A 7423-nucleotide genomic window follows, 5' to 3' on the forward strand; every position below is an offset into this window, starting at 1 on the left:
TTGTTAGTTTTAAACGAATGACCATACTTGGACATACGTTCATAAACACAAGAGGGTGGTTTGTTTTATATTAGGTCGTCAAGAAATTAATGTCGTGTTTTGGAACATTTCATTAACCACCCCCAAAAAAAGTATAACATCATGTGTAATAGTTAAACGAACCGCCTAAACGTCACATTAGTGTAGCCTATATAATGTGTAAAGTTTAATATACTCTAATCCCTTATAGTGATGGCACACGACGAGACACATATTCGGCGTGTAATGCTGTTTGAATACAAGAAGAGAAACAACGCCTCTGTAGCCACAAAGAATATCAAATAATTTATGGAAATGTTTTGAACGTTCGTAAGTGTCAACGATGGTTCACCACATTTCGTTCAGGTGACTTTAACTTTAAAAACTGTGATGGCAGGGACCGACATGTTGGAATTGATATAAAAGCTCTGAAGACGTTTGTTGAGTATAACCCAAGGCAACACACTCGCGAAATGGCCATGAAATTGCATGCCTCTCAACATCTAAGGAATATGGGAAAACTCCATAAAGAAGGTGTTTGGGTGCCTCACGAACTCACCGATGATGATGATCGTTTCCAACGTGTGAACGTTGCTTCGTCTCTCCTGGCACGTAATTGGACAGAATTGTCACCGGTGATGAAAAATATATTCTCTGGGCGAATATTAAACGCCAAAAACAATGGCTCAGTCCTAGACAAAAACCACTTCCGACCCCCAAATCTGGACTGCATCCCCAGAAAGTGATAGTGATGCTTTGCACTTGGTGGGACATCAAAGGAGCAATTCATCTCGAACTCCTCAATCCACAGCGAACTGTCAATGCAGAGATCTATAGTCAGCAACTGGAACATTTAAACCAAGTCCTTCATCAGAAACGCCCTTCACTCGTCAGTCCGAAAGGTGTTCTTCTCCACGACAATGCGAGTCCTCATGTGATACGTTTGACGCAACACAAGATTATGGAGTTGGGTTGGGAAATTGTTCCTCATACACCATATTCTCCAGATATGGCACCATCAGATTACCATTTTTTTCGTTCACTGCAACACCATATTAACGGGAAAACGTATGCAAATGTGGAAGGTGTTGAAGAGGACATCGACATGTTTTTCGCTTCAAAGACAAGTGATTTCTTTAATCAGAGCATTAACAACCTGATTGTAAAATGGAAAAGCATCATCGATAAGAATGGAGACTATTTCACTTAATAAATGTTTTGTTTTGATATACAAGTTGTTTGGGCTGCTTTTCATCTAAAAAAAGCGACATTAATTTCTTGACGACCTAATACTTTAACACGCGTAGGAACTGATCGTGAGTTTCTGAAACTCAGCACATCGTTCACAATTGACTTAATACACGTAACCAGAGGAATCGGAACCTTGGTATTTTTTCAAAGAAGTTGTCCGTCCCAGTTTTCTGTCAGGAATAAACACAAACTATACAGACAAGTTTATATAATTATTTTTTTATTTTTTTTCTCGGAACTTTCTGATTGAATGTATAATTTTTGAGATAAAAGAAATCCTGTTGATTACCAGTTGACTTCATATGTAGAAAATTAGCATTAACTGTTTAACCATTTTCAACATCCTTTTTATGTTCTGTGGGTCTTGTTAAGCTCAACTAATCAAATACCAATATATTCATTCGTTAGTTTTTCGGATTATTTATACTAGAGGTTCGCTCATTGTAGTTGTTGTATTGGATGATGCCAGGTTAACCTGGTGAAACGTTGTAACCGTATATATTATACTCTATGTATCCGATAATAAGTAAGTTTTAGATTTTATATAACTATTTTTTTTCCTTTATTAGTATAAAATATTTACGATTTTTTTTTAATTAACTTTATTTTAGACTTCCCAGAGATTAGCTATTTTACTCTCATATTTAGGTGTTCCGTTGAATACGAAGTTTCTAGAAACGCAAAAAGATTATATTTTACAGTTAGAATATAACATTTTTTTCTATTATTCAAGGGTCCCGTAGTGCAATTACGTCTATGATGATTCTGTGAATAAAACAGCCCGACATTTTCGTTTTCCCATCGTATTAATTTGCCAGTTTGAGAAGATGATATTGGGATACCAAAACAACAACTTTGAAGTAGTTAAACAGTTTTATCTGTGTTCTGTAATTAAAATTTCCACTTTAACACCATCATTTGCGATGTTTGGGCCAAACAGCAGGATATAGACCCCTATAGGGTTCAGGTAAATCTATCATTAATTTTAAACTACTGACCAGAAGTTAGGCAGCCGCCGCTATATGGGCTTTGTCCGGATCTTTTAGCCAAATAAAGGGTTTGAGTGTCACTATATAATCACCCACTGGTGAAAGTGCGAACGTGTTCAGTGGCATTACATTTCGAACCTCGGACCCTTTGATCAGCACTCCCGATATGCTACCCATTATTACAAATCAGGCTTGTCTAATTGGAAACTAAGTAAACTGGAGAAACGTTTCTTCTGAAAGAAGAAACTGTAGAGTACTAACAAGCTGTCTTATCTTGTTTTGGTTTTCTTGCTGAGAGGTTGAATTATATAACTGGAAAATAGAAAATACTATGATATGAATAGCAGAGTTTTTGAGGAATAAAAATGTGAATTAATTCTCACTGTCATATTTTATTTATTAGACTCTACGTTTCTGTTTTTTGTTGAAATTAAGCCATTATACATTAGCACAAAACCAAATGTAGAATTATTGTACGATTTGTGTCTTAATTCGAGGCTACTATATTTTGATTAAGCTAGGTCTGCTTTGTTAGAGCGTCAAATTTTATGATTTCTAATTGTTGAAAAGTCCAAAAGATTATCTTAAAAGAGCAGTAATTCCTAATTACCATTAGGTATTTTTTCAACTGCTATTGTTTGGTAAGCAACAATAACCATAATTAGCGTCTACATTTTATATTTATTACTATAAATTGATTTAATTCTTGTATTACCGAGTCAAACATTAAAATTATCATATTTATTATCACCAGATAATTCTGTTCATTCTAGATATATATTGCCAATTATAAATCGGCCAATGAACAACATTTAGCGAATCTAATGGAATCAAAGGACGAAAACCTTGCCACGAGATTATTTGCCACAGCGTGGCATTATTTTAATTAACTTTCACTGTGACAGGGAAACAAGCAGTGTGTAGTAAGTACTCCTGTGATTTGCTTCATATGTCTGTATTATACATATATATATATATTGTTCCGAGTAGACTTCTTCTACGTAACTTTGTTACAAATCTGATGTTGCATTGGGCAATGCCATTTAATTTAATTATCTTACACCTGTTTGGCTACAATTAAGAAATATGTGACTTTTCAGTTTGCAATCTTTAGGTAACGTATAATCAGTAACATTTGTTTGTTTGTTGTTGTTTTTTTGGTGCGTCTTTTTCAGTCATTATAACAGTGATCGCATTTTTTATTATAAATACGTTATAATAGTGAATTGTTAATCACTTAAGATTGTCTAGACATTCATTCTTTAACTGTAGTTCATAATGGAGAGATAAGTTTAAAAATTCATTAGTTTTGGAAAAGAATTTTGAATATTAATATGGTTTTAATATGTCTGCAAGCGATTAGCTAAATGTTACTGAAGAAAGCCAAGGTAAAAAGAGCTCAGTACCTTATACAGATTTTAAACTGTTAACAAATTAACAGAAATGTCGTCATGAAATATACGAGATTGAGTGTGTTACAGTTCATGTCATCACCTTCGGTCGTACTCTGTTTGATGTTCATGCGTCTTCACAAAGGTCTCTGTCGTAAGGCTGTTATGTCCCAAACGTGATTTCCATAATCCATCTACTGTACGAGGACGATGGTTTCTCAGGACCCTTTTGAACAGTCCGATCGCTTATAAGTCCATAGGGGATTTGTCCAATATGTCTCTTTATGAAATAATATGAATATCCGTTTCATTCTCTAGCTGTTTGAGGTACATGATCTGGGTGTATGAAAATTCTGGATCGCAAAGAGCTGTTGCATACCATTCCCAAAGCGATCCCACTATCTACGAAATCCCAAACAATGTCACAATGTAGTTCTGATACATTGCGTTCCACAGCGACTGTATATCGGATGTGGCTGTCACGTGACTTGCTGATTTGTATATTCAAAAGCGTTTTAATATAACGTAATAAACTCTCTATGTTTCAAGCGATATGTGATGAAAAATCACTATTTATAGCAATTGTGAAATTTTTATGGTACTTCTAAAATATTATGAAAAACTTATGGGATCAAATATTGTCTTTCTTTCAACATCAGTAATATCAAAATGAATACAATTTTATGGTTCATAACTACGCTTGAAATCCCTCCTTTTTTCTGACTTGTTTGATCAAATTGGTAAAAAAGTACAGACCTTGTATTTTACGTGCCGTTGTTCCTTATAATATCTGTTAACTTTTTCCCAGTTGCTGTTAACCAGTTATTTTATTTCTCTATTATAATTTCACTAACTTTCTGTTATTTTCAATTTGTTTAATTTACTATGTTAGGCGCAAAAACTTAGGACTTAGTTGCCTTGCGTCACAAAACTCGCAACCAAATCAAACAGTTCTTCTAAGTCAACCTTTCAGAGATCTCATTACAAATCCCCAAACAAGACAAATACGTTGCGTGGTTTGTAGACTATTTTTATATAGTTTTGCTTTGTTAAATGATGAAAGACATTAGTGAAAGTCAAGACTCTTTGGTGATTTATTCCCATGACCGGTTTATAGTAATTTCATATCTTCTGCAATCGTATAGTCAATAGCATTTAGGAATATTCAGTTAAGTGAACACATTAATCACAAGCAGTACGTTTTAGAATAAACCAACTTTTTTATTTCATTATTTATACTTAAAATGCTATTGTATTTAACTTAAAAGTCGTGTTTTTTAAAACTACATGTTGGTTAAATAAAAATGGACAAAATATATGATTTTCTAATCACACTATTTGTACAATTGCTTATATTACTCGGTTATAAAATTTCAAACTAATCTGTACCAATAGCTTTTATAAATTTTTGTCTGCACCCTAACACTCCAAATATAAATTTATTAGATTCAGCTGTAAGTTGCATGCTTACACTTCATAATAATCTCATCAGAATGCAAGTTCATGTAGTGCATGGGTCAGTAACATATTTTGTCTTTAATTTTTCTTTATATTTTGTCAGTCAAAATTTTGATAATCGAATTAATTATATGATTCCAAATAATTACCCAAATATGTGTATACACTTCCAAGTTCAGTGATACTTTGATACACACACACAGCTGATATACTCTTAATACTTTGTCATTAAAAAAAGTTAATTTAATCCAATTCTTCTTTTAGAATGAGTAACAAACGACTAAAGGATGATTATAACATTTCTACTATGAAATTTCTAAATACCCCCCCCCCACCACACACACACTCTATCTCAAGCTTACAATGCAAAAAATCGGGTTTTGATGCCGATTGTTGGCATATCACAGATAGCCTATTGTGTAGCTTTGTGATTATGAACAAAAAAACGAAACTGTGAAAGAATGTTTCAAAAGAGGGATATACTTATAATCATATATCAAGTTAGATTAACCCAATTTTTTTCAAATTCGTTTAAAGGAATGATGAAAGTATAATTGATTTTTAATAATCTTTCATTCAATGAACTAATGAAAGTAAATGAGTTTTGTTAAGTTTCTTAAGTAGAATAATCAGTTAAAAATTATATCTTACAAGTTTTAAAACTATGATTGCAATTACAATGTATGTTTGAATTAAATAATAAAGCCGCGGTAGAAGCGTTGATTCCAATATATACAATTAGCAATACTGAAAAATATTATGAACAAATGGAAGCACTATTGTAAAATAATACACATTTCTGTTTTTGGTAAGTGGTATTGAAAGGTATGTATATTATTATCAATAAGACTGACATATCACGGCCTTATTTTTTTATTTGACTTTTAATTATTTCACAGATACCTAAGCTAGAAGAAAAAAGTCCTTATTATCAAAAATACTTACCCGGCTTTATATTCATCCTTACGCTTATCGTAACCAATAATGGTATATATTGTACCAAATTATTTTTATTGAACTAAAACTAACACTAATTAAATTATATAAAAGGAACTACTAAAAATGAGTTATAATGGTAAAAATGATTTTCTTGTCTTGTTAATCAATTTTATGAAATGACTTTAATATTTCTAAATAGTTGTTGTTGTTTTTTTATTAAGCACAAAACTACACAAATGGCTATCTATGCTTTGCCCACCACGGGTATCGAAACCCGATTTCTAGTGTTATAAGACCGCAGAAAAAGAACACTCGTATTTCAATAGTGTCGCCATCTGTTGGTTTCAGGAAATAATTTGATAAATTGGGAGAACTTCATGCTATTGTTGCTATTTTGTAAGCAAAAGAAAACTTCAGTTTCTCACGAAGATAGTAATATATTTGCATTATTCCTAAGTACAAAAAAAAGACGCAATGAAAAATATATATTATTATTGAAGGTGGAAACAAGAATTGTGTAGACCTTAGTTTTAAAGCTTAGGTCTGTCTTCAAATTGAAAATATCCTTTAACAATGAATCTAAAATACTTCTAAGTGAGTCTCTGTTTATGTCCATGATGTCTTAAACGTTTTAGATACTTTCGGAGAACTTGGGCGTCGTGGTTAAATAATTCTATGCTCTTACAATCTGGGTCTACCAACTTTCGACCTTTATTTCTTATGCAACGTAGGGCACATCGACGTCCGTTGTATAATCCTGGTTCCCAGATTGTTACACAAATGGCACAATTGTGAATACAAAGATGAAGTTTATTGCGCATGCTCGATCCAATGCTCTTGTCGTCCCTTTCATTGTTTTCTGAAAATACCGTCATTACACCGCTGATGGCATACAGGACAAAGTATGTAAATCTACGGTCCTAAATAGGAAAAAAAGTTTGAAAACTATAAATCTCCTTTACATTTTCAAAGAAAAACATGATGCTTACAAGACATTATTTAAAATGTGGCTGTTATCTAAGATTTAGAGGTATTGTACCTCTTTTTCCCAGAAACGTAAACGTTTGATACATGGAAAGGTTAGTGCTGTTTGAATATTTTGTCGAACTATTAACAAATGGAACTTTTTGTTCAAAGATTTTCAAATCATTATTCTATATTTTGTTCGAATCAGATCCTGGAATTAGCTCTTTTAGTATTGTTTTTGTGGACAAAACACACAGAGAATGATAAAATACCTAAGAAAGTTCTAGATATATAAATACAACAAAGTGGTATATGATAATGCTTGGAGACGATTTGAATGGGTAATGAAGAAAAACACAAAACCTTGTCGAAACGTTGTACATTTGCTGCTATGTTAAATTTGTATTAAAG

General features: G+C 32.6%; 1 long non-coding RNA gene across 1 annotated transcript in view; it reads left to right on the plus strand.

Moving 5' to 3' along the window:
- The first annotated feature begins 6943 nt into the window (after nucleotides 1-6943).
- The window catches only part of LOC111085971, a 7241-nt gene continuing 6761 nt past the window's right edge, over nucleotides 6944-7423 (plus strand). Inside the window, exon 1 of the long non-coding RNA XR_002610736.1 lies at nucleotides 6944-7125. This is a non-coding gene — a long non-coding RNA (uncharacterized LOC111085971). The remainder of the gene's footprint in view (nucleotides 7126-7423) is intronic.

Source organism: Limulus polyphemus, unplaced genomic scaffold (genome assembly GCF_000517525.1).
Source record: "Limulus polyphemus unplaced genomic scaffold, Limulus_polyphemus-2.1.2 Scaffold750, whole genome shotgun sequence".
NCBI classification, from domain to species: Eukaryota; Metazoa; Arthropoda; class Merostomata; order Xiphosura; family Limulidae; genus Limulus; species Limulus polyphemus.